The sequence below is a fragment of the Tenrec ecaudatus genome, unplaced genomic scaffold (genome assembly GCF_050624435.1).
Source record: "Tenrec ecaudatus isolate mTenEca1 unplaced genomic scaffold, mTenEca1.hap1 Scaffold_230, whole genome shotgun sequence".
Taxonomy (NCBI): Eukaryota; Metazoa; Chordata; class Mammalia; order Afrosoricida; family Tenrecidae; genus Tenrec; species Tenrec ecaudatus.
In genome coordinates, this window is record NW_027458508.1 from 344330 (window position 1) to 372317 (window position 27988).

At 41.8% G+C, this 27988-nt stretch overlaps 1 long non-coding RNA gene across 1 annotated transcript; it reads right to left on the minus strand.

Annotated features, from left to right (window-relative positions):
- Positions 1 to 461: 461 nt before the first annotated feature.
- LOC142436354 (uncharacterized) lies at positions 462 to 27952 on the minus strand. The gene is made up of 3 exons (XR_012781899.1): positions 27890 to 27952; positions 27230 to 27307; positions 462 to 581 (listed from the first exon to the last, which is right to left on the minus strand). It is a non-coding gene; the product is annotated as an uncharacterized LOC142436354 (long non-coding RNA).
- Between the last annotated feature and the right edge of the window lie 36 nt (positions 27953 to 27988).

The window sequence follows — 27988 nt, forward strand, 5'->3', positions numbered from 1 at the left end:
AGCTTACAGCTCAGAGGACAATCTGTATAGAGACTGGTCTGTGACCTGGGCAAAGGAAATATAGCTCCTTTATTTACTGTCACATACCCTCACTCTCTCTGTCTCTAGCCTATGCTGAAACCTCACCACCAAGTCCCTTCATCTTAATCACAACTCTGGAGGTGGCTTTGGAACATCTACGAGTGATGGACATGCCTCTGATGAGGTCATTGTGAGATCACATAACTGCTGCCATTTCATTACAGTTGATAAAGCCCCCATCCCCTTCCATAAATTCCCAGCTACAAGGAACTCAGCCGGGTGGTGCCAGTGTGTCTGGGGCAGGTGTTTGTGCCTCAATATACCCTATGATGCTTGGAAGTGGCCCATGACACAAACTACGGGTAGGTCTGAGAGATAGCCCAGTTTGCTGGAACAAGGACTCCACCCTTTCCCCAAGAAGATCCTCTACCTTCGGAGCAATCTGCTGGGGGCAGGCATCCATCTGGCCGGAAACTAGATGGGCTACTCTGTGTCTTGTGCATCCATGTCTGTAGGCCTTCCAGCGCAGCCTGCAACTCATCATTGCGGTCCTGCAGGTCCTATAAGCAGAGTAGAGATGGCCCTGCAATCCCCATGCTACACAGCAAGGCCCAAGGAGCAATGCAGCACCGCAGGGTCTGCAGGATGCCCAGTGGAAAGGAAATTCAATTCCTGACAGCAAACATGTAACATTCAAACTATAAGTTTCCAACTATGCAGTGAGTTAAACATGACAGGGATAATTCAGCTTTCTTAAATCCTACATCGCCTTCTATCACTAGAATCATAGCAGGGGCTAAATTTTTTTTTTAAAGTGAAGTGAATGTGGAGGAGAAATGCAGATCACCAACACCTGACTCAACAGGAATGTGTGCAAGTCCACCACAGTGATGGGGTGTGGGCAAGAAAAGCAACTCACTGGTGTCCTTTCTCCAGAGGGTTCTGCAGCTTTGACTGTCAAGGCGTTGCCATCATCTTAAAACAAAATGCCACCCAGCAGAGCAGAAGGGCCACATGGATGGCTGAGGCCCAATGAGGCACATAGAGTGGGGGCTGCAGGACAGACAGGCAATGCTGGGAGGCTGCCCTGAATCTGCACCTGGCTGCAGTGGTCTGTCTGCACAGGAGTTGAGGAAATGCACTGTAAAAAGCACACTTGGTTGCCAGGGTTTAGAGGCGAATCTCCCAAGACACAGCTCTCACTTGTAGATTTAAGGGTAAGAAGGCAAGAAGTGCCTGTCTGTGGGACTATCGTGGTGTGAAGTCTCTTGGCATGGCTCTTCTGTCTAGGTCTTTGTGATTCCCATTGATGATTAGGTGGGACTTTGCAAATAGGGCATGTCTAACACAAAACAGAGTGGACTGGTTCATTTTCGTTGCCACTTCCCTGGCCATAGGGATGTGTTATCTTAGAACAGGAACAGAGAGGAATCCCATGAACTTAAGGGATAAAGAACTACCAGTGGAGAACAAATGAGATCTCTGTCTAAAGACAAGAGGAACCAGAGGCTGTGAAACAGAAATTACTGGACAGACTGAAAGAACAAGGCAAAGTCAGAGGCTGAGGCAAGGAGACACGAGACAGAATTGAAGAGCAACACAGAGACTAAGGACTAGAGAAAGACTTGATTGAGGCGAGATGATACTGTGGACCAATGACTGTATCCTTAGTGTTTTCTGATCTTGGCTTGTAGTAACCCATTAAGTTCTCTAAAAAGCTCCCTTAATTGTGAGTATTGCCTGTGAGCTCTGTGCGACCAGTGCAATGGATTATAGAACACAGCACAAAAGTAGAATGCTGTGGAAGAAACAGTTACTATCAGAAAAGGGTAAAGAATGATGGAGGGTGGAGGCATGCCTGATCTCTATTTCGTGGCAATCAGCCTTGATTCATGGAGCTACGTAGGATTCTTCTCCTTGATGTAGCCAGAGGTCAGCTATGCACTCCATGCGGTTTACTCAGGGACCCTAGATCCCTTCGTGAAGGAATGTGAGGTGTGTGGTCACTTTCCCTTTTGTGCACCTGGGGATGGGGGACTTGGGACTCTTCAGACCTAATGAATACGGCAGCAGTGCTCCCAGGGACTATAGGAGTATGATTCTACCTGGTTTCTCCTTTAGGAAACGTACTCTGGAGGGACACTAGACATTGAACTGTGAAGAAGCCCAAACTGGCCCATCAGGCAGCCACATGGTAAGCGAGCTTTCAGACATTTCTGGTCTAGCCAGTAAGGTGTGTAGCTGAGGCCCTGGCATCATAGGGCAGAGAAGAAACATGTTTGTTATGCTATGTCTGAGTTCTTTCCCACAAAATATAAAATCTATGAGCATATTTAATTGCTATTTTAAGCCATTAAGTGTTGGCGATAATTTCTTATGGAGCCATAGTAACTGGAATAACATGTATGAGTGAGCCACAAATAACTCATGGAAATAGGATTAAAAGGTAAAGGAATTTTCCATGAATTTTTGAAGCCATTTTTCTGTAATTTACAAAGGTAAATTACAGTCTCTTGAGGGGAAAAGTATATTAATTTTAAGTGGGAGAGAAAAAAAAGTTCTCACAAAAATCTGTTAAGAAATGGATGGTAGAGACTTCCAGGAAGATGGCGACTGAGTAACACATAGCAGAGGAACTCCACAGAAATCTGTGCAGGAGAGTCACTAAGAGGGAAATTCCACACCACCAGGTCACAGAAGGAGCATCAGAAAGATAAGTAGGCAGAGATCCAATAGGTTTTAAGGAGCTGGGTCTTTTGGCTTACCACAATGGAGGCCAGCTAGGGTTTGACCTTAGCCTAAGGTGGCCAGACGTACCGCTTTTTAAACATTTTTTCTCGTGTCTATGGTGTTTTTAAAAAGTCCCAATTTTTGGAAAGAATGGACAACAAGTGAGGGTATGTACGGTTTTCGGCTGCCATGTGGCAATTTCACCAGGATATGAGTTTTATCAATGGTGTCCCGCTATACCAATGTTAAAATCTGGTCACCTTACCTTGGCCCGGCCACTGTCTTGGCTGGAGCCAGGATCATTTGTAGGCAACACAGGGGCTTTATCTCAACACAGCCACAGTTTGACACCATCTCAGGGCAGGGATTAAACCCCTCCAGCCCCATGGTCAAGGATCAGGTTCATTTATATTGATGCTTCAGTTTCCCTCTCTTCTCTCTATTCCCCCCTATCCCCCTGTCTCAGTGGGCTGTTTTTTTCCTTCTCTTTTTCTCTTCCCCTTTCTCTCACACAGCACTGCCAACATCCTGACCACTACCCTTAGCCTAGGGCATTAATGCCTGCACTCAACCCTGCTGGGCGAGCTCCTCCCTCTGCAGCATAACCGGAAGCTGGGAAAGCCCACCCACACTCCAACAGGGGATATCCTGCCCAACTTCTTCCCTGGAAAAGCCCACCTGCCGGTCCTCTGTAGTGCTTAAGACATGGCTGGAGAAATTCGGCACCCCTTCTTTGGGGGAAATCCTGCCTGTGTGCCTTGGGGAGCTCCTATCCATCCTCTGTGGTCCCACGTTACTGAGGGAGCTTCCTCCCGCCTGCTGTAGTGCCTCACAGACTAAGAAAGCTTATCAAACACTCACCAGCTTTCCACGGAGCAGTGGGAACCTCTGCCTAACCTATGCAGTGATCTACCTGATCAGGGAAATTCCGCCCACCATTCACGGTGCTCTATACCAAAGCAGGCAACCAACCAGATTTCTGTGACACTCTTGTTGCAGCGGGCACCTTTGCATGCCACCTGTGGCAACCCAAGCCGTCATGGGCCACACCATCATGGATTCTTGTGAGATCACCCAGTAAAGCACCATCCTCGTGGAACCACAACAACCCAACCAGCATCTCCGGAGAGGCCCATCCAACTTGTTGACTAGGGAAAGAGTGAAGCCACAGGAGGATAAAGTGGTTGGCTAATTCCATAGTGAAATTAGCTGTAGCAGTTCGAAGAAGCTTTCCTACGAGTCTCCCAGAGAGAGCCAGTGCTCTTTGACTCCCTGAAAAATGGCACCTGGCTCCTCTAAAACAAACAGCAATCAGGCCCAATGACCTCAACAAAAAAACATGAGAAACAAACTTCAATGGCAGAGATGCCCTGAACCGAACGACATGCATAGAAGAAGCAGATATTTATCTGCCACATAAAGAATTTTTCAGAATACTTCTTGCAGTAATACAGGATATGAGAAAAGCAATACAGAAAAAAGATGAAATGAAAGAGGAGATTAAGTCCATACACCAAAGGGAAATACAAGAGATCAGGGAAGAGATAACAAAAACTAGTAGCAGACACGCAGACCTCGAGAATCGACTGGAGGAGGCAGATAATTGCACCAGTGACCTAGAGGACAGCCAAGGAGACTTTAAATGCGAACAAAAATCTAATAAGATCATTAGTGAAGCTGAAGAGAACCTAAAAGCTAGGTCTGATGCTATGAAGTGGAACAACATTAGAATTATTGGATTACCAGAGGAAGACACCACAAAGAAGTCAACTGCAACAGAGAGGAAATTCTTGGAGGAAAACTTCCCGAGCTTAATGAATGCAAACCTGGCAACCATTCAGGAAGCTGAAAGAACACCAGTCAGATTGAAACCCAAGAAGAAATCAAGGCACATCATACTTACTATCCAACTTTGAGGAAAAGGAGAAAATCATGAGAAGAGCTAGGGAAAAACAAGCAATCACATAGTTTCCCAAATAAGAATATGCTCAGACCTATCATGTTTCCCCAAAAGTCAGACATCCCCCCAAAATAAGACCTACTTACAGTTTTGCCTCGGGCTGAAATATAAGGCATCTCCCAAAAATAAGACCTCCCCAAAAATCAGCACCCTCGAAGCTACCGTAACTCTGGACTCTGGATCATAGTGGTGGGCACCACCACGCAGCTCACTATTGGCTGCAGCGCAGTCAGAGCAGACAGGTAGTACGAGGTCTCTTTTAATAAAACAATAAACGTGTACCACATTCTTCTCCATGGAAAATAAGATATCCCCTGAAAATAAGACCTAGTGCATCTTTGGGAGCAAAAATTAATATAAGACACTGTCTTATTTTCGGGGAAACAGGGTATCAGAGAACACTATGAAGAAGAGGAGAGAGTTGTTGAGCAACATTGCAAAAATTGAAGGAAAATAATGCAAACCCAAGAATACTCTACACAGCCAAATTACTGATCAAGATAGATGAAGAAGTAATTGTCTTGTTAGAGAAGGAAAAACTCAAAGAATACATTAGAAGAAACCCAGCCTGGATCCTTGTCGATCCAGTATAGGCAGAAGAACAGCACTCACCAAGCATAAGTAAGAGACTGCCACAGAGAACAACCTCACCCAGAGGGAAACAAAGAGAAAACAGCCCCCAAGATAGCATTGGATTAAGGGTGAAAAGAAGTCAAGAATGAAACACACACACACACACACACACACACTACATTAAAAAGAAAGGGAGGTGGGAAAACACCCAACACAAAAGGTGTAAGATGACATCACAGAGTCCACGGATGGAAATAATACCCCTGAATATCTATGAACTAAACTCAGGCATTAAAAGACTGAGGCTAGCAGACTAGTTTAGACTAGTTTAGAAATACAACTAATCAATCTGCTGCCAACAGGAGACACATGTCAAGACTACAAACAAAACTAGGCTGAGAATCAAATGCTGGAGAAAAACATACCAAAGAAACAGCAATTAAAAAAAAACCAAGGGTTGCAATCATAATCTTGGATAAAACTGACCTCAAAGTGCAAACCATAAAAAGAGATGAGGAACGCTATATAATGCTCGAGGGAACAGTAGGCAAAGAACCACTAAGCATTGTAAACATATTCCCCAAATGACAGACCTGCTGAATACGTCAAACAAATGCTTCAAAATATGAAAAAGGAAGTCACAGCCTCAACAATTATAGTAGGTGACTTCAATACACCACTCTCTGAGAAAGAAATATCACAGGGAAAGAAACTCAAGGAGGCCAGAGATCTAAACACTACAATTAGTCAATTTGACCTGATATATATTTACAGAGCTTTTCATGAAAATACAAAATATTTCACATTCTTTTCAAGCCCACATAGCACATATTCGAAGATAGACGACATGCTGGGGCATAAGTCAAATCTGCATAAATTTAAGCACATTGATATCATATAGACTTCTCTCACTGACCACTGTGCCATAAGGCTGGAAATTAGCAAAAGGAAGATGAATAAAACAAGGCAAACAATTGGAGGATGAATAACTCTCTACTGAAAAAGGAGTGTGTACTGGCTCAGATCATAGATGAAATTAGGAAATTTCTAGAAACCAATGAGAATGAGAATAAGACGTACCAAAACTTATGGGACACAGCAAAGGCAGTTATCAGAGGAAGTTTCATAGCAATACATGCACACCTGAGAAAGGAAGAAAGCCATATGATTGATATGCTGGCACAAAATTTACAGCAACTAGGGCTGAGTCAACAGCACAATCGTGCTAATAGCAAAAGAAAAGAAATAATAAAAATCAGGGCTGAGATTTAGGAGAGGGAAAATAAGAAAACTATAGAAAAAATTAATGCTGCTAAAAGTTGGTTCTTTGAAAAGATAAACAGAATCAACATATCGTGGGTAAACCTAACCAAAGAAAGACGGGAACAAATTTCAATAGCAAGAATGAGGGATGAAAGAGGGGACATTACAACAGACTCTAATGAATTCAAAATGATAATTAAAGAGTATTACGAAGGACTGTATTCCAATGAATTCAACAACTTGGAAGACATGGTCAAATTTTGAAAAACAATCCCTCCCTCGAATTTCCCAGAGGAACATCAAGAATGTCAATAGACCCATAGCAATAGAAGAAATAGACAAGGATATCAAGGGATTACCAACCCCAAATTCCCTGGACCAGATGGCTTCACAGGACAATTCTACCAAGCATTTAGGGAAGAAATGACACCAATCCTACACAAAATCTTCCAGAACATAGAAAAGACGGCAACCTCTTGAAGCAAGTATAAATATGATACCCAAACAGGGCAGGAATCCTACAAGAATTGAGAACTACAGACCAATATTCTTAATGAACACAGATGCAAAAATTGTTAACAAAATACTTGCCAATAGAATACAAATGTATATAAAACGAATACCATATATACTTGAATATAAGCCGACCTGAGTATAAGCCTAGGTACCTAGTTATTACCTGGGAAACTAGAAAAACTGATGACTTGAGTATAAGCCTAGGGTGGGAAATGCAGGATGTGAACTAACACAGAGACCAGAGGGGAGAGACGGAGCGCAGCCACGGACACATCCTGACCAGTTCAGCTGCCAGCGTAAGTGAATCACTATGGGTGCTTCTGCAAATTGGAGCCTTCCACGTCATAGGATGGCTCTGATTGGTTAGATGTGAGTAACAAACATTCAAAGCCCTGCAGTATCAGTGGGGCTTTGAATGAACAGCGGAGGAACGACAATCACCTGTGAGATATTACACCTCGTATAAGTTAAACCCCAGTTTTTCAGCACATTTTTTGTGCTGAAAAATTCAGCTTATACACGAGTATATATGGTAATTCACCATGACCAAGCAAGATTCATACCAGGGATAGTTCAACATACGAAAGACCATTAGTATCATGTGCCACATTGACATGAAAAACTCTAAGAACCACATGATAATATTGATAGATGTGGAAAAAGCATTCGACAACATCCAACACCAATTCCTTTTTAAGACACGTCAGGAGATAGGAATGGAAGGACAATTCCTCAAGACAATACAAGCTATATATGAAGAACCAACAGCCAACATGGTAGTCAATGCAGAAAAGAGGAACACAATTCCACAGAAAAAGGGTCCAGACAAGGATGCCCCTTGTCCCCACTCTTATTTAACATCGTACTGGAGGTTTTAGCTCGCAGCATAAGGCAAAGGAGAGACATCAAAGGTATTCGTCTGGGGAAGGAAGAGGTAAAACTATCGTTATATGTAGATGACATGATTTTATAAATGGAAAATCCCAAAAGATCCAAAAGGGGCAGAGTGGCAGGATACAAGATCAACAAACAGAAGTCCACTGGACTGCTGTACATATCAGCTAAAATAACAGAAGAGGAGGTCAAAAAGGTGGTACCCATCACAATAGCCAAGCACAAATTAAAATATCTAGGGAAATAGCAGACTAAAAGAACAAAAGATTTATATGAGGAAAACTATGGAACACTATTACAAGAAACCAAGAGTGATTCAACAAATGGGAGAATATCCCATTTTTGTCGATCAGAAGACTCAATATAGTAAAGATGTCAGTTCTCTCCTAGGCACTATATAACTTTAATGCAATCCTGAGAGAATTACCCTCATCTTTCTTGAAAGAAATGGAAAAACTGATTACCAAATTCATATGGAGAGGGAAGAAGCCCAGAATTAGCAGAGACTCCCTAAGAAGGACACAGTGGGAGGGCTTGCTTTACCTGACTTTAGCATATATTATAATGCCATCATGGTCAAAACTGGGAGGTATTGGTATAATGACAGATACTTAGACTACTGGAAAAGAACTGAAAACCCAGAAATAAAATCATCAGCATACAGACAACTCACTTTTGATAAAGCCCCCAAAATATCAAAAGCAGGTACCCTCTTTAACAAGCGGTGTTGGAAAAAATGGATATCTACCTGCAGAAAAATGAAGCATGACCCTTATCTGACTCCATGCACAAGAATAAACTCAAGGTAAATCACAGACCTTGAGGTAAAACTGCAAACTATTAGGTCCATCAATAAGGGAACTGGGACCAATCTGAGAATTTTGGCACTGGGAATACATGGGATAGCAGAAACAGGGAAGGACACAAATGCACATGAGTCACAAATTGACATGTGGGATACACTGAAGATAAAACATCTGTGTACATCAAAATAATTCACCAAGAGAGTAATAAGAGAGCCCACGGACTGGGAAAACATCTTTAGCCTGACACATCAGACAAAGGCCTTATTACTAAAATCTACAATACTCTGCTAGTTTCCAAAGAGAAAAAAACTAATTGCCCACCGAGGAGGTGGGCAAAGGACCTGAACAGCAGTTCCACAAGGGTACAAATCCGAATGCAAGGAGTTGGAAACAACCCAAATTTCCACCAACAAATGATTGGATTAAAAAACAGTGGTATATACATACAATGGATTACTACACATCACTAAAAAGCAGTGATGACAAATACTAAGAGGACGCCTGGCCCTCCCACCAGAAGAACTTATTTCAAAAGACGGCATTGAATCTGCAGCTCCAGGAGAGGGACATATCTGATGGGAGCACATGGGTGATGATGAAGGGGGAGGAGGAGAAAGTGGAGCACATCCTGGCCCACCAGGTCTTGAGGACGATTATCCCGATTAGAGCAGCCAGTCCACAGAGAGGACCACATGGCCAGCCCCACTATGAGACATGACGTCCCTCACTGACCCATAGCTCTACCGGGGACAACACTGGAGACACAGTGTGGGAACTACGCCTGATCTGATCCTGCCACACCGAGGCAAAACACTAAGGGGGTGCAACAGAATAGCAAGGGAATGGAACGGCGAGGTCCTCAGGGAATGATGAAGGTGGACTTTGGGGCTAGGGTGTGGTACCCCAATTGATTGAACTGGAAAACACTCCTAAAGGCCAACACACAATCCTTGAACTAACTACAAACTTTTCTTTCTTGTGCTTTTTTTTGTCATTGATTTATTGTTGTTGGTTGGTTGTATATTGTTCCTTGGTATTTTTATGTCTTGTTTTTGTGCATGTTATTATCTCCGCTGGTCTTTCTAAATAAGATAGGCTGGATGAACAATCTGGAGGATAAAACAACAGGACCGACAGTTCAGGAGGGACATAGGAGAGGTGGGGGAAAAGGTAGTGGTGTTAACAAACCCAGGGACAAGGGAACAAGTGATCTAAATCAGTGGTGAGGAGGGTCTGGGAGGCCTGGTAGGGCATGATCAAGGGTAATGTAACAAAGAGGATTTGCTGAAACCCTGGTCGGGACTGAGCATGATAGTGGGACAGAAGGAAAGTCAAGGGAAATAGAGGAAAGAGCTAGGAGACAAAGGGCATTTATAGAGGTTTAGATAAAGACATGTATATATGCAAATATATTTATATATGAGGATGGGTAAATAGATCTATGTGCATATATTTATACGTTTAGTATTAAGGTAGCAGAAGGACATTGGGCCTCCACTCAAGTACTCCCTTAATGCAAGAATACTTTCTTCTATTAAATTGACATTCTGTGATGCTGACCTTTTCAACGCAACTGCTGAAGACAAAGCGGGTGCATAAGCAAATGTGGTGAATAAAGCTGATGGTGCCCGGCTATCAAAAGATATAACGTCTGGGGTCTTAAAGGATTGAAGATAAACAAGTGGTCATCTAGCTCTGAAGCAACAAAGCCCACATGGAAGACGCACACCAGCTTGTGTGATCACAAGGTGCCAAAGGGATCAGTTATCAGGCATCAAAGAACAAAAAATCATAACATTTTGTGCTTGCCTCCATGATATGATCGCTGAAGACAAATGGGTGCATAAGCAAATGTGGCAAAGAAAGCTGATGGTGCCCGGATATCAAAAGGTATAGCGTCTGGTGTCTTAAAGGCAAACAAGCAGCCACTTAGCTCAGAAGCAACAAAGCCCACATGGAAGAACCACATCATCCTGTGCGATCACAAGGTGTTGAATGGATCAGGTATCAGGCATCATCAGAACAAAAAATCTTACCATAGTGAATGAGGTGGGGGGGCGGGGTGCAGACTGGAGATCCAAAACCCATTTGTCAGTCACCGGAATCCCCTTGCAGAGGGGTGTAGGGGAGGAGGCGAGCCAGTCAAGGTGTGATGTAGCAACAATGAAAAATACAACTTTCCTCTAGTTCCTAAATGCTTCATCCTTCTGCACTATCATGATCTGATTTCTACCTTGCAAGTCTGGCTAGACCAGAGGATGTACACTGGTGCAGATAGGAACCAGAAACATAGGGAATCCAGGGTGGATGATCTCTTCAGGTCCAGTGGTGAGAGTGGCACTACTAGAAGCGTAGAGGGAGAGTAGGTTGGAAGGGAGGAATCGATTTCAATGATCTGCATTTGACCTTGTTACTAGGGGGTGGACAACAGAAAAGTGGGTGAAGGGAGATGTCGGACAAGGCAAGATATGACAAAATAATAATTTATAAATTATCCAGGTTTCATGAGGGAGGGGGAAGCGGGGATGGAGGGGACAAAATGAGGACCTGATGCCAAGGGCTTAAGTGGAGAGGAAATGTTTTGAGAATGATGAGGGCAATGAATGTACAAATGTGCTCTACACAACTGATGTATGTATGAATTGTGATAAGAGTTGTGTGAACTCCTAATAAAACAATTAGGCCTCCACTTACTCAATGCAAGAACACTTTGTTCTATTAAATTGGCATTCCAGGATGCATACATTCCCGACATGATTGCTGAAGAAAAATGTGTGCATAAGCAAATGTGGTGAAGAAGGCTGATGGTACGTGGCTATCAAAGCGTCTGGGATCTTAAAGCGTTGAAGATAAACAAGCGGCCATCTAGCTGAGAAGCATCAAAGCCAACATGGAAGAAGCACACAGCCTGTCTGACCACAAGGTGCAGAAGGGACTGGTTATCAGACATGAAAGAACTAAAAATCATATCAATGGGTGCCCACCTCCCTGATACGATCAATGAAGACAAACGTGTGTGTAAGCAAATGTAGTGAAGAAAAGTGATGGTGCCCAGCTATCAAAAGATATAGCGTCTGTGTTCTTAAAGGTTCTAAGATAAACAAGTGGCCATCTAGCTCAAAAGCAATAAAGCCCACATGGAAGAAACACACCAGCCTGTGTGACCACGAGCTGTCGAAGGGATCAGGTTTCAAGCATCAAGGAACAAAAGATCATATCATTGAAAATGTGGGTGAGTGCAGAGTGGAGACTCAAAACCCATTGGTAGCCAATCGGACACCCCTTAGTGAAGGGTTGTGGGGAAGAGATGAACCAGTCAGAGTGCAGGGTAGCAGCGATGAAACATATAACTTTCCTCTAGTTCTTAAATACTTCCTCTCCTCCACTATCATGATCCCAATTCTACCTTACAAATCTGGCTAGACCAGAGGATGTACATTGGTACAGATAGCAACTGGAAACACAGGGAATCCAGGACAGATGACTCATTCAGGACCAGTGGTGAGAGTGGCGATGCCTGGAGGATGGAGAGAATGTGGGGTGGATAGGGGGAACTGATTACAAGAATCTACATATAGTCTCCTCCCTGGGGGAGGGACAGTTGAGAAGAAGGCGGTGGGAGACATCGGACAGTGTAGTATATGACAAAATAATCATAATTTATTAATGATGAAGGGTTCATGAGGTAGGGGACAGTGGGGAGGGAGGGGGAAAATAAGCAGCAGATATTAAGGGCTCAAATAGAAGGCAAATGTTTTGAGGATGATGATGGCAACAAATGTACATATGTTCTTGACACAATGGATCAAGAATATATTGTGATAAGAATTCTATGAGCCCCCAATAAAATGATTAAAAAAATAAGAAAAAAAGTAATGATGAATGCATGAAGCACATTGGAAAGAATTGGAGGAAATTATACTAAGCGAAGTAAGCCAAGCAGAAAATGAGAAGTACTATATGAGTCTGATGAGGAAAGCTTAAAAAAAAAAAGTGCAAAACGGGCTTAGGGAAAAAACTATTGTATATAAACATTCCTGGGTTCAGGTTCAGGGAGTATGGCAGGGACCAGACCAAATCCAGGAATACATATGGTAGACAACTAAAAAGGAAGGGGAAAGAGAGAAAAAACAAAAACAAATGAGTAGTTGGGGAACAGGGCACTAACTCCCCCAAGGGGAGTGTATTATTCATATCTTCTCAGGGAAAGAGGGACCAGACTACAAAGCGGTGCTCTAAGATGTGAATGCAACATACTGGCATGAAGCAGGGAACCAGTAGAGGGGTCTGAGAGACAGGCCCCAATCCCAACTATGTGGACAACCACCCCTGCCCCCTGAAGAATTTACCTTAGGGGCAGCACTGAAGCTACAGCTCAGGGAGAGGGACATGTCTGATCAGAGCACACAGGAGCAAATGAGGGGGGAGGAAGAGAGAGTGGAGCACATCCTGGCCCACCAAGACTTGAAGATGATATCCCTGCTCAGAGCAGCCAATAGCTAGAGAGGTCCATATGGTCAACCCCACTATGAGACATGACATCCCTCACTGGCCCATAGCCCTATAGGGGACAACACTGGATACACAGTGAGGGAATTATGCCTGATCAGACCCCACCACACCGAGGCAAAACACTAAAGGCGTGCAACAGAACAGCAAGGGGAGCAGAGCAAGGACGTCTCGAGGGAATACCAAAAATAGACTTTGGGGCCATGGTGTGGCACTCCATCAGACTCCACCAGAAAACACTCCTAAATGTCAATAGACCTTGAACTATTTTCTTGTTTGTTGCTTTGTTTTGCTCTGTCTTGGTTTGTGCATAGTATTATCTCTGCAGGTCTGTCTAGATAAAAGAGTCTGGATAAACAATCTGGAGGAGAAAACAACAGGACCGAAGGTTCCAGGGGACATAGTAGAGGGAGAGGTGGGGGAAAGGAAGTGGTGTTAATAAATCCCAGGGACAATGGAATAACAAGTGATCCAAAATCAGTGATGAGGAGGGTGTAAAAGGCCTGGTAGGGCTCGTTCAAGGGTAATGTAACTGAGAGGAATTACTGAAACCCAAATGAAGGCTGAGCATGATAGTGGGACAAGATAAAAGTAAAAGGAAATAGAGGAAAGAACTAGAAGGCAAAGGACATTTATAGAGGTCTAAATACAGGCATGTACATATGCAAACATATTTATATATGACAATGGTTAAATAATCGATCTATGTGCATATATTTATAGTATTAACGTAGCAGATGGACATTGGGCCTCTACTCAAGTACTCCCTCAATGCAAGAACACTTGTTCTATTAAACTGGCATTCCATAAGGCTCACCTTCCCAACACGATCGCTGAAGACAACACAGGTGCGTAAGCAAATGTGGTGAAGAAAGCTGGTAGTGCCTGGCTATCAAAAGATATAGCACCTAGGGTCTTAATGGCTTAAAAATAAAGAGGCCATTTAGCTGAGAAGCAATAAATCCCACATGGAAGAAGCACACTACCCTGTGTGATCATGAGATGTTGATGGGTTCAGGTATCAGGCATCAAAGAACAAAAATATTATTATCACTGTGAATGAGGGGCAGTGCAGAGTGGGGATCCAAAGCCCATCTGTAGGCAAGTGGAGATCCCCTCACAGAAGGGTCGCAGGGAGGAGATGAGCAAGTCAAGGTGCTGTGTAGCAATGATGAAACATACAACTTTACTCTAGTTTCAATGCTTCCTCCTCCCCACTATCATCATCCCAATTCTACCTTACAAATCCAGCTAGACCAAAGGATGTATACTGGTACACACAGGAACTGGAAACAGAGGCAATCCAGGACAGATGACCCTCTCAGGACCAGTGGTGAGAGCGGCGAAACAGGGAGGGTGGAGGGACGGAGGGGTAGAAAGCAGGAACTGATCACAAGGATCTACATATAACCACCCCCTGGGGGACAGACAACAGAAATGTGGGTGAAGGAAGATGCTGGACAGTGTAAGACATGGCAAAATAATAATAATTTATAAATTTATCAAGGATTCATGAGGGAGAAGGGTTAGGAGGGAGGGGAAAAAGGAGGAGCTGATACCAAGGGCTCAAGCAGAAAGAAATATTTTGAGAATGATGATGGCAAGAAATGTACAAATGTGCTTGACACAATGGATGTACGTATGGATTGTGATAAATGTTGTACGAGCCCTCAGTAAAATGATTAAAAAAATAAAAAGCAATGGATGGTAATTAAAATAGGAAAAATCCCACAAAGAATGGTGTCTTGCTAGGCACCCGGTTGAGTAGTACTACCAATCCCATGGGTGTCAGGGTAGAACTGTGCTTCACAGGGTTTTCAATGGTGATTTTTCAGAAGTAGATCACCAGGTCTTTCTTTCAATATCCCTTTCAATGTGGGTGGACTCAAACTGCCAGCCTCGCAGTCGGCAGTGGGATGCGTCAACTGTGTGCACTTGCAGCTCATTTCCCTTTCCACTGGGCAGCACGGATCTTGGAAGCAGCATCCACAGTCATATTTATCTGGTGGCCTGCTTCTTGTGTGGTTCTTCTTATATTCCAAATAGGTATTCTGAAAATGTCCACTGCTGATAACAAGTTGATTCTGACTCACAACGACCATATAGGGCAGAGAACTACTTCTTTCGGTTTTTGAGGTGGAAAATCTTTACAGGAACAGACGGCTTCATCTCGCTCCCACAGACTGGCTGATGGGTTTGAACGACTGACCTAGATTTTAACAGCACCCAAACATAGCCACTAAGTACCACTAGGACTCCTTTAGACACATCCCTACCACTCAGCAGTGTGAGAAAGCTGATGCCTGATATACAACGAGTCGAAGTCTCTCTGTCTTGAGATTTAGTAACACAAAACCTAGGAGCATAGTCCATTACAACTGGTAGAGATGTGTGGAGCCTGAGCTGGAGCAGCAGGGCCTTAGCACGTCTACTTGGTGGCTCTCTGGAAGGATGGAAGTCAGACTACTGTTTTTAAGTTATCACTTGCTTAAGTGGGTGGCTGTGGATGTTGAAGGTGATAAGGAATCTGGGGAAAGTCTTGTGAAGTAGCAAGTCCACTAAGGTCTATCACAGCATTAAGAACAAAGGACTCTGGGTTTCTTACAGAGGCCACAGAAAGCCATTATGGTGTCCAGCAAAATACACAGCAGAAAAAAGTATCAAACCAAAGATAGCGGGTTACCATCTTATATTTCCTTTTATCAAAGGCAGCCTCACCAGGAAAATCAAGATGGACAGTTGGGAAAAAAAAGAAAAAGCTGAAATGATGCTTAAAGAGAAAGAACATTTGATAAATCCATTGTAGTGTCCACAATAGCAGTAAAAACTGCCACTGAAAGCGATCTGACTAAAATCTTATATTTGCCAAGGGCAGCCTCATCGAGAAAACAAAGATTACCAGCTGAGAGAAAGAGAAAGTTAAAATGATAGCTAAATTGGAGGAAAATTCAGCGACAAAGGGAAGAAGCATGGTTGTTGTGCTTTGCAATATGCATTGTAAATTACAGTGAAACTTTACGCTAAAATTTGGAAAAGAATGGGCGCTACGCAGGGGGAAAGGTCATGCTATTTCTCCTTCTGTAGAATGAGTGTAAGACACTGAGTTCAGCCAACAAGCAAGGATATCCCTGTAGCAATGAGCCCATCTGGTAACCTAATCGACCTCAAGAATCATTCTCTTGTCAAATGAACCGGCAGTCATTGGAGAAATGGCAGATTCTGGGGTAAATGGCAGCAATGTACAAGGTAAATCTGGAGTATCTCAGGAACCACGTAATAAAACAACCAAAACAATGATAGTGCAGTGCAAAAACTTAGCAGATAGGTTGACCTGTCTGGCACAATTTGAACACCAGAAATCTAAGCACAGTAATGAATTATAAACCTTTGGTAATAAATCGGAAATTCTTTAATTCCATAACAACAGGTAAAAACCCACTGCCTTCAAGTTGATTCTGACTGTTCGTGTCCCTATGGGAAGAGTAAAACTGCTCCCCATGGTTTCTTGGTTTCTTTTTTTACCCTAGAGTTCTGAGAGCATACATGTTTATGGGAGCAATAGCTTGATCTTTCCCCTACAGAGAAAGATGGATGTGAATTGCTGACTTGTGGTTAGCAGTATCACACCAATCTGCACCACCAGGGCTCCTTATACCAATATGTGACACACGCCAACCGATAGATGGCATCGCCCTACTTTAATTAAAAAGGAAACAACAGAAAAGCACTAAGTCAAGGCATTTCTTTGAAACAGGGAAGAAGAGTCCCAAATAACCAGAAGCCTTGGGAATTTGGCAATACCAGACCAGCCCTACATGTACTTAAGGAAGTTTTCTAAATGGAAAGGAAAGAACATTAATCAAACACTCAAATGTACACAAAGGGGGAGGAAGGAGTCAGACAGAGATCTCAGAAAATAAGTACATATTACGACTACTGGATGTAGGGTGTACATTACTGTCACTGGAGGTTCACCAACAGAAAAAGGAGAGGGAACAGTAAACCAGGAATACTTAATATTTCACATTCATTGTTGATTGCATGCTAAATGTTACTGTAATTGCATGTTGTATAGTATAATATTTGTAGTAACCACTAAGAGAATATGTAAAGAGGAATTAAAGCTCATAACAAAAGATGCTAAATACAAAAAATAACAGGAAAATTGATAAAAAGAGAAACCAGATAAAAGAAACTCAAAACCCAATTAGCTAAAAGAATGAAGAAAATGTAAATAGCCAAAATATTGACACAAAAGGCAGAGTGATAGACTGGATAAAAAACATGATTCATCTTTTGTTACCTACACAAAACACACATTCACATTAGGACACAAACTGACTGAAAATAAAGGATGGAAAAAATGTTCCGTGCAACCAGCACCCAAAAAAAGGAGTGTGGTCATACTGATAAAGGCTATTACATAATAAAAGGGCTAATACTTCAAGAAGATACAACAATTATTAGCATATATTCACCTAACCTGTCCAAAAACATGACACAAACACTAATATCAAAGAAAAAAAATTACAGTGCCGCTATTAATATTTGTAGATTTGAAACCTTCAATTTCAGTTCTCGACAGAACATTTAAAAAGTGAATCAATAAGGACATTAAGAACATAAAGAAAATCATAAGCCAATTTAACTTAGAACACTCCATCCATCATCAGCAGACATTTTCACAGGATAATTTTTCCAGAACCAACTACAGATTAGGCCACAAATCTCAAGTTTTAAAACATTAAAATCATACAAAGCATACTTTCTGACCATAATGGTATGAAGTAAGAAATCAATCACAGGAAGAATAAAAATGAATAATTATTATTATACCAAAATTAAATATTGTACGACTAGAAAACAATTTCTCTATGTAAGAAATTAAAAGTGAAATAAAAATATACTTGGTATCAAATATAAAGGAAAGCACAACATACCAAATCCTTTGGGACACAGCACAAACCATTCTCAGAGGGAAATTCATAGCAATACATGCCCATATTTAAAAAGATGGATGAAAATCAATTGTTTAAATGAAAACTTGAACAAAAAGGAAAGGAAGAGCAAGAGGCCAAAGATACTAGCTGAAATGAATAATAAATACCAGTGAGAAAGAAATGCAATAGAATACAGTTAAACAACAGAAAAAAATCAATCAAACCAGAAGTTGGTTCTTTGAAAAGGATCACTGAAACAAACTACTGGATATACTGGGGAGGGGGGGGGGGTGGAGGGCAAATAATCAAAAGAAATGAATCTGGAGACAACACAACATATTCATTGAATAAAGAATCATAACACTATGAAAAAGAACTGCAACAGATTTGAAAGTGCAGATGAATGGGACAAATTCCTGAAAATATACGACATACCTAAACTAATATGAATAGAAATAGGTTTAAGCAGAGTAATTATGAAATAAGCAATTCAGAATGTGATTAACCCCCTGCTCCACCCCTTCAAAAAAGGCCAAAAATATATATAAAAAGAAAAGTCAATGGCAAGATGGCTTCACTGGGATATTTCATAAAAAATTCAGAAGTGCTGACACCAGTTCTATAGAAACTTTTAAAAATATTAAAGAAAGGGGACTAGAACATGTCCAACTGAACACATACACACAGGTAGATCCTTATGTAACAACCAGGATAGACTAGGCCCTAAGAAAAGACAGGTGGCCTGTGATCTCAGACAATGGCTTGAAAGTGAAGTAAAAGGAGGCTTCCATATATCAGAGACTGTGGGAGCAAGCAGAGAAGGGAAGGAAAGAGCAGGTCCACTGAAGAGGCGCCCAGTGGTCTCCTGCTACCCATCTGTAGCTCCATTCTGCACTGCTGGCTACAGCAACCCAGCTCCACTCCTCAAAGACTATCATTGTGAGCAGGGTCCAAAGCTTCACGTGTAATAAGCACGCAGGTCCCATGTGGCTTCCAGCTCTCCAAGCAAGCTGGCCTGCACAGTTCCCGGAGCATAGGTCCCAAAGGACCAGCCTAGGCTATCCCAAGGACAAACTTGGCACCATGATGGTTTTCCTGAAGATTGCCTGTGCTTTGACGGACTATGTTAAGAAGCTCTTGGCCTTAGGGAAGAATACACTCAAGTACAGTGTTCCTCCCCCTCCCAACTTTTCTTAGTACAGCCTTTTACTGCCCAAAGCCTTTTTTCCCTCCCCCGTCCCTCTTCTATTATTCATTTCTGGCACTACTCAACAAAGTCATCGACTCCCACAAAATCTAGCAGCCCTCCCAACCGTAATACCCGGCCACGATGCTGCAGTGGCAGCAGTCACTCCTGATTCATCAGAAGAAGGATTAACAAATGAACAACACTCAGATCTCAAGGAATTTTCTTAAAAAGAACAGGCTCTGAAACTATCATAAATTGAATTCAGAAAAATGTTGTCATGTACTTTCAACAAAGAGTTTGCGAGAACAATGGTCAGAATAGAAAAGCTAGATATCTTCAACAAAAACCTCTAAAAAGAAATGCAGAAAATATTAAGATAAGAGAATTAGGCAACAATTTAGAAGAACAGAGTAAGAGAATTGAAGAAATGGAAAGCTGAATTGGTGAGTTTGAAGGCATATCTCTTAACTCCAATTTATGAGTGATACAATCAGCTAAAAGAACAAAAGAATCTGAAGAAAACATAAGAATGAAGTGGGATTCTATCCATATAAGAAATTCCGGAATAATACTTCCTTAACAGAACAGAGGAGGATAAAATAATTCTCCAGGAAGCAGAGAGAACCCAAAACACCACAGATCCCAAAAGAAAACACTGGAACATATTGTCGTTGAAATTTCCAAGACAGAAACAATTAGCAGGCTGAGAACAGCTTGGAAAAATTGTTTTAATTCATTTACAAAAACACTTTTATTGGCATATGACTCACATGTCATACAATAGCTCAATTATATTAAGATAAATTGTAATAATCATTATCACCACAATCAATTTTAGAACATTTTTTCTTTATTGTATTCATGTTATTTCCCCCAACCTCCCCTGCCATAGCCCCCAAAACCATTGTCTATATAGATTTAGTTATCCTGGATTTCATATACAGAAAAATGTATTTTTAAAAGCCTAACAACAATAACAAAGAAAACAGATTAAAAAAGCTCTAGAAAAGAAAGCAGAGGTTAAAAGAACTGGAATATATTTAAAATGAGTCAAAAGGGAGATGTATAAATTTTAACTTAAATACATCTGTAATAACCAATTTTACAATGTTATCTGTCTGATAACAGGGCTGTTCACATCCCATGGCTCTGGTCAGAGAGGATTCCCCAGAGCTTGCAAATGTTATCCACAACCTTAAAACCAGGTGTTCATAATTGAAGCTGATATCATTCCCTCCTTCAGATTTGAATTTCATGAGTTAAAATCCTAGGATGTTACAGGCTGGTGTGCTTCTTCCACATGGACTTAGTTGATCCCTCACTTAGATGGCTGTTTAAGACCAGCTTTTAAGACCCCAGAGGCTATTTTTTTCTGATAGGTGGGCACCATCTAGTTTCTTCATTACACTTTCCTATAGCATTCATGTCTTGAGTGATTTCTTCATGAGGACGAGCATCAAATAAGGCCATTTCATAAGAACTAATTGTACTTAGATTGAGGCTAGAATTAAGTGCAAGCTCAAAATCCATTCACATATTTATGGTTCATCTGGCTCTGGTTCACCTCAGAGATATAATTGTTATTTTCTGTTAGAGAACATTATCAATCATCCCCTTGGGCATAAGGCAATTTTATTGATAGTGTAGTTAATTTAGCCAATGGTATAGAATTTAAAACAAAAATATGTCTTGTAAATTTAAATTTTATGTTTTCTTCCCATTGTCTCTCTTTTGTTGCCTTTAATAGATATTTTTATTAATTTATTTCTATTACCATCCTTTTTGTCTTTTTTCTCATATTTTTCTGTGTTACCAATGTTCTTAGGAACCAAGACACCGCTCCTCTATCTGTCTCTAGGTGGGTCCGCCCACATGCAGATACACCCACATGTGAGTACCGTGAGTGAACATTGTTACCCATGCTGCACCATGCTTTAAGACAAAATTTCATTTATTTGTCAACATAAATAAATATTTCAAACAAAACAAAACTGTAAACCAATATCCCTTATGAATATAGGGGCAAAATCTCAAAATCCTGGCCAACAGAATCCAACAATCTATCAAAAAGCTAAGCAAAAGAACCACAGCAGGTGAGATTGGTTCCAGGGATGCAAAGATGGTTTGAAATGAGAAAAATAATGAATGTGATCTACCATATAAAAAAGAAAAACAACCACATGAGCATTTCAATTGATTCAGAAAAGGTATTTGATAATATCTAACAGCCATTCTAGATACAAATACTAAAAAATAGGATTCGAAGGGAAATTCTCAATGAAATCAGGGACATATATGAAAAACCAACTGCCAGCATCTTACTCAATAGGGAGAAACTGAAAGCACTCATTCCTCTTTCAGATGGAAATACACAACAATGCTCCTTATTAACACTCTTATTCAACATTGTACTGGAAGTTAGCCAGAGCTATCAGGACACAAAAAGAAGTTTCAAAAATCCAAATGGGCAAAGAAGTAAAACTGTCACTATTTGCAGATGATCTGATTCTATACATAGAAGGCACCAAAGGCTCAACAAAAATATTGCTAGAAAATATAAAAAGATTTGGCAACATGGCAGGAAACAAAATTGACATATAATAATCAACAGGATTCTTGCATACTAACAAAGATAACTCCGGAAAAGAAAACAAGGAATCAATACCATTTACAATAACCACATAAAGATGAGTCTCTTTAACAAATGGTGCAGGAAAAATTGGATTTCGACTTGCAGAATAATTAAATAAGACTAATGCCCCACACCCCCACAAAAACATATAATATGGATCAAATATCTAAAAATAAATACCAGAAAATCAATGAGAAAACATGGACAAACTTAAGAGTCCTATTGCAGGGGATACACAAAATGTCAAATATTAATGAAGGATGCACACGTAACAGAAGACAAAATTGAAGTCTGGGACTTAAGAAAAGTAAAACAAAAACTTCATCAAAAAAGTAAAAATGTTATCTACAGATTAGGAAAAAGATTTTGGCAATGATATACGTAATTGAAACACTTCAATAAGAAAAAGATGAATAGGTCTGTGTGGCAAGATGGTGATGGAGTAGCATTCCAGAGGGACTCTGCAGAAATCAGTGGAGGAGAGTCACTGAGAGGGAAATATCACTCTTCTGGGTCACAGGCAGAGCATCTTAAAGATGAGCAGACACTAGGTCTTGAAGAGCTGTGGGGTTTGGGCTACTACTGTAGAGGTTGGCTATGGCTTAGCCTTTCCCCTGCCACAGTCTCGGCTGGATCTGAGCTCTCTTGGCCAGCACAAAGGCTTAACTTCAACACAACCACAGCTTACTGCTGCCTTTCAGCAGGGTTTAAACCCCTCCAGCCCCACAGTCAGGTGACTGGGGCTGTTATTTCTCTCTCCCTTCTTCCACAGTCTAATTGGCCTCGGTACCCACCACCTGGTCTTTTTTCTTTCTTGTCTTTCCTTTCACATGTCACTGCTGGGCTCCAGGTCACTGCTCTTTGCCTAGAGCAACTGCATCCATCCTCCACTCAGCTGGGGCAGCTCCTGCCCACTTGCCCTCTGTAGCCTTACAAGCAGCTGGGGAAATCTTGCCTGTCTTCTGCCACACCTCAAATGGGGGAATCTCCCCTTAAAACATCTAGGAGAACTCCCATCAACCCTCCAAAGCCCTGTAAGCAGATGATGGAAATCCCAACCACCCTCCACGGTGCACCATGTGGCTGGGAGGGTCCCTGGGCCCCTCCCCGTCCTCTGTGGTCCCACATGGCTGAGGGAACTTCCTCCTACTTGCTGCCGTGCTTTACACAACTTAAGACAGCTCTGTGTGAGCCCTCTCCAGTGTGCCATACTGCTGTGGGAGCATCTGTGTGACCTATATGGGAGATCTTGCTACTAGAACAATTCCGTCTGTTATCTGCAGTGCTCTACACTAAAGTGGGCACACCCATCAACACTATGTGGCAATCCCGCTGCAGGAAGCACCCCCGCACTTCCCCTGAGGTGTTCCAAGCCGCTGTGGGCCACACCACCATGGCTTCCTGTAAGATCATCCAGTGCAGTGTCATCCTCCCCAGTCCACAATCACCCAACCAGAGTCCCATGAGAGGACCATCCAACGTAACCTCTAAATAACAGGATACGGGTTGGCTAGGTAAGGAGTAAAACCACAGGAGGAAAAAGTGGTAGCCTGACCTAGTACATTTAGCTGCAGGAAGTTCAATGACGCACTCCAATGAGTTTTCCAAAGTAGGAGACCAGTGCTTGTTGACTTTCTGAAAAATGGCACCAGGCTCTTCTAAAACAACACAACACAAACAGCAACCAGCCACAAAAACCTCAATGAAAAAACAGGAGAAACAAAAGGCAATGCCAGAAGTCCTGAACATAATGACATGTATAGTAGAAGCAGACATTGATCTGCAAACAGAAAGCAATCTTCAGGATTTCTGCTTGGAGTTATACAGAATATGAGGGAAGCAATATAAAAAAAGGATGAAATGATAGAGGAGATAAAGGCCACGCACCAAAGGGAAATAAAAGACCTCAGGGACAAGATAACCAAATCCAGTAGTGAATTCACAGACTTCTCCAAAAGACTTGATGAGGCAGAGAATTGCACCAGTGGCCTAGAGGATAAACAGGCAGACTTCAGCAAATGGGAAAGGCAGTTAGCCAAGATAATCAAAGAAACTGAAGAAAAGCTGAGAGCCATGTTTGATGCTATGAAGAACAACATCTGAATAATTGAACTACCTGAACAAGGCACAACAAAAGAGTCAATGGCATAATAAATAGTGTAGAAATTCTTAGGGGAAAACTTCTCCAGATTAATAAATGAAAACTAGGCAACTATTCAGGAGGCCAAAATAACACCAGCTGGACTGAATTCCCAAGAAGAAATCACCAAGGCATATAACAGCTATTCTATCCAACTTAGAGGAAAAGGACAGACTCATAAGAGCAGCTAGGGAAAATAGAAACAGTTACCTATAAAGGAACTCAAACAAGAGTCTGTTGAGACCAATCAGCGGACACTGTGAAGAGGAGAAATTGAAGAAAATAACACAAACCCAAGAATACTCTATCCAGCCAAATTATCAAGATAGATGGAGAAGTTAGAGTCTTCCCAGACAGGAAAAACTCAAAGACTACGATAAAAGAAACTAGCCCTACAAAAGATCCTTATCTAACCGGTATGGGCAGAAAAACATCACTCACCAAACAAAAACAAGAGACTGCCACATAAAACAACTCCACCCAGATGTAAACAAAGAGTAAACAGCCCCCAAGATAACAGTGGCAAAGAAAGGCAGAATGAACCACACACAAATGGACAACACACTGATAAGAAAGGGAGGTAGGAAAACATTCAACACAAAAGGTACAAGATGACATCACAGAGTCCACAGCTGGATATAATAACCCTGAATAACAATGGACAGAACTCAGCCAATAAAAGGCAGAGGTTAGCAGCCTGACTTAGAAAACACAACCCCTTGGGCTGCTACCTATAGGATACACATCTTATGATTACAGACAAAAATAGGCTGAAGAAAAATATACCAAGAAAACGGCCATTCAAAAAAAAGCAAAGGTTGCAATCCTAACCTCAGATTGTAAAAATAGTTCCCAAGGTACAAGCCATAACAAGACATAAGGGGTAGGGGCACTATATAATGTTCAAGGGAACAGTAGATGAAGAACCAGTGAACATAATAAATATATTCATGTTCAACGCGACGTCCACAAAATTTATCAAACACTCCAAAAGATGATAAAAGAAATCACAGGCTAACAATTATAGTAGGTGACCTTAATACACCATTCTCTGAGAAAGATCACAAGGAAAGAAGCTTAACAAGGAGGCAACAGATCTAAACATTATGATTAAATGACTTGACCTGATAGATATTTTCAGAACGCTCCACCAAAATGCAAAAACACCCTCATATTCTTTTTAAGCCCCCCATGGCACATACTCAAAGATAGACCACATGCTGGGACATAAGTTGAATCTGTGTAAATTCAAACATAAAGAGACCATACCGACTTCTCTCTCCGACCACTATAACATAAGGCTGAAAATCGACAGAAGGATGATGAAGAAAACAAGGGAAAAAATTGTAAGAAAAATAACTCTCTTTTGCAAAAGGAGTGGTTACTGGCTCAGAAAGATATGAAATTAGAAAATTTCTAGAAACCAATGAGAATACAGTTACCAAAACCTTTGAGACAGCAAAGGCCGCTATCAGAGAAAGTCTGATAGTAATATGTAAGCACATGAAAAAGAAAGAGACGTATGATTGATGTGCTGACACAAAACTTACACCAATTAGAGCAGTCAGCAGAATAATCCTACAAATTGCAAAAGAAAAATAAAAAGGGCTGAGATTCATGAAAGGGAAAACAAGAAAATTATGGAAAAAAGAAATGCAGCTAAAAGCTGGTTCTTTGAAAGGATTAACAGAATCAAAAGACCATGGAAAACCTAACCAAAGAAAGGAAGGAACAAATTTCAATAGCAAGGATGAGGAATGAAACAAGGGACATTACAATGAACCCTAATAAAATCAAAAGGGTAATTGCACAGTACTATGAAGGACTGTACTCCAATGAGTTCAACAGCTTCTCACTCCCCGCTATCACGACCTCAGTGCCGCTTCCCAATCTAGACTAGACGGGAGCATGCGCATAGGCATAGGCAAGAGATAAAACTCACGACACATGGAACCAGGAACAGGAATGGGAATAGAGACAACAAAAGGGTAGGGGGAAGGGGGCGAAGTGGGGAGAGAGGAGACACCAATAGCAATGAATAGCATATAATCCCGTACCCCCAGTCAGGGGGGAGAACAACAGAAACTAGAAGGGAAGGGAGATGGCGGTCGGAGTAAGATTTGAAAATAATTAACAATCTACAATGTATCAAGGGGCCACGAGGATTGGGGTTGGGGGAGGAGAAGGGAGAGAAAAAAAGAGGAGCTGATCCCAAGGGCTCCATGGAAAGTAAATGTCTATAAAAGAAAGACAGAATATATGTACGGATATGTCAGATACAATTGATGTATAGATTGTAACAAGAGTTGTAAGAGCCCCCAATAAAATGATTAAAAAACACCCACACAACAACTTTGTTTTTAAAGAAAGATATACAGTAGAAGAATAGCAGCCGTCAAGTCTGGAGCACTGGGCCTGGTTTCTTGGGACATTCTTGTGGCTATAACATGAGGCCACTTTTAGATATCAAGTTGACCTTCCACACGCAGCAAGTAGACGTCATCAAATTAGAGGCTTTTCAGCAGAATCAAGGCTAAACGTAGAAGCCCGGTCTCTTCAAGAAGATACTCTCAGTGGTCTCCTCTTTCAACCTCCAAAAGGAGGGCCTGAACATGGCCTGCTCAAACCTCAGCCACTCTCATAGCCATCAGCTAGGTTGAGCTACACAGACACTGGTCACCTACAGTTCTGTCCATTCTAATGGTTGAACACCACCCTCTTAGCAGGTACAATGAGACAAGAAGTAGAGTTCTTTGGACTTTTTTGCACAAGAGGTCTAGAGACCTGCTGATGCAGCCAGAGGGTCATGCTTTTTAGAGAAAACCCTAAGTTCCCCATAAGCTTTGACCCTGCCCCAGTGTAGAAATGGTTGGGGAAGAGGATGGGAATGAGCAAAGGTGAAGGTTTGGGTACCAACAACCAAAATGCTGGCATGTAAGACCCAATACAAGATTAATATGTGACTGCTCACAGCAGTCAAAAGAGTGAGTGCAGTAGAGCTGAGGATGGTGAGGGAACCCCCCCGGCCCAGCCCCCCAAACTTCCCTGGCACATACCCTGCACTTGAATTCATACTCCTTCAGGATCGCCATGAACTGTTCTTGAGAGAAGAGTGCAGTGCCATCTGGTTCCAGCTGATGTCAGACCCAGAAAGAAAGCAACAATACAGAGAATGGTAAGGCAGGTCCTCTTGGGCCAGGTTCCTGGGGCCACCTCCTCACTTTCCTTCTGGGAATCTAACTTCTACTTTCCAGTAGCTCTAGAAAAAAGCATCCAGTCTACCTACTTTCAAACTTGTTTAAAAGGTCTTGCCACCAACAGCGTTTTCTTAGGACCCGGAGCCTGTGGTGGCTGGGATGCACTTCTGCCTTGTCTCTGGTGCAACTTCTCCCTTCCCAGCAACGTCCTTAGGGTAGATGACATATGATGGCACCACGCTCTAAGTGCTCCTTTGGCCTCTCTGGCTAATCCCAAGTACTATTAGTGGGTCCTGGCTTTATCAGTACAGAGGCCATACTACGCGGGGTAGCACTAGGTCACAGTGACTTGTCATGAAAAGGGGAAAGAAAAAGATATTATATAGATTTCTCTCCATTACAGGATTTTTGTAAGGAAAAAAACCAAAGTTCTATCACCCAAGTATCATTTTCAAGACATGGCCCACACTACTGACCATGATTCTAGTTGAAAGACTCAGAATAAGCAGAAGCACTTGCCTTGTCCTTCAGCACAAACTCAAGGTCATTCTGCAGTTTCAGCACCAGCTTCTCTGAATCTGACTACTTTTCCACAACTTCAAAGATCTCCTTCTGCAA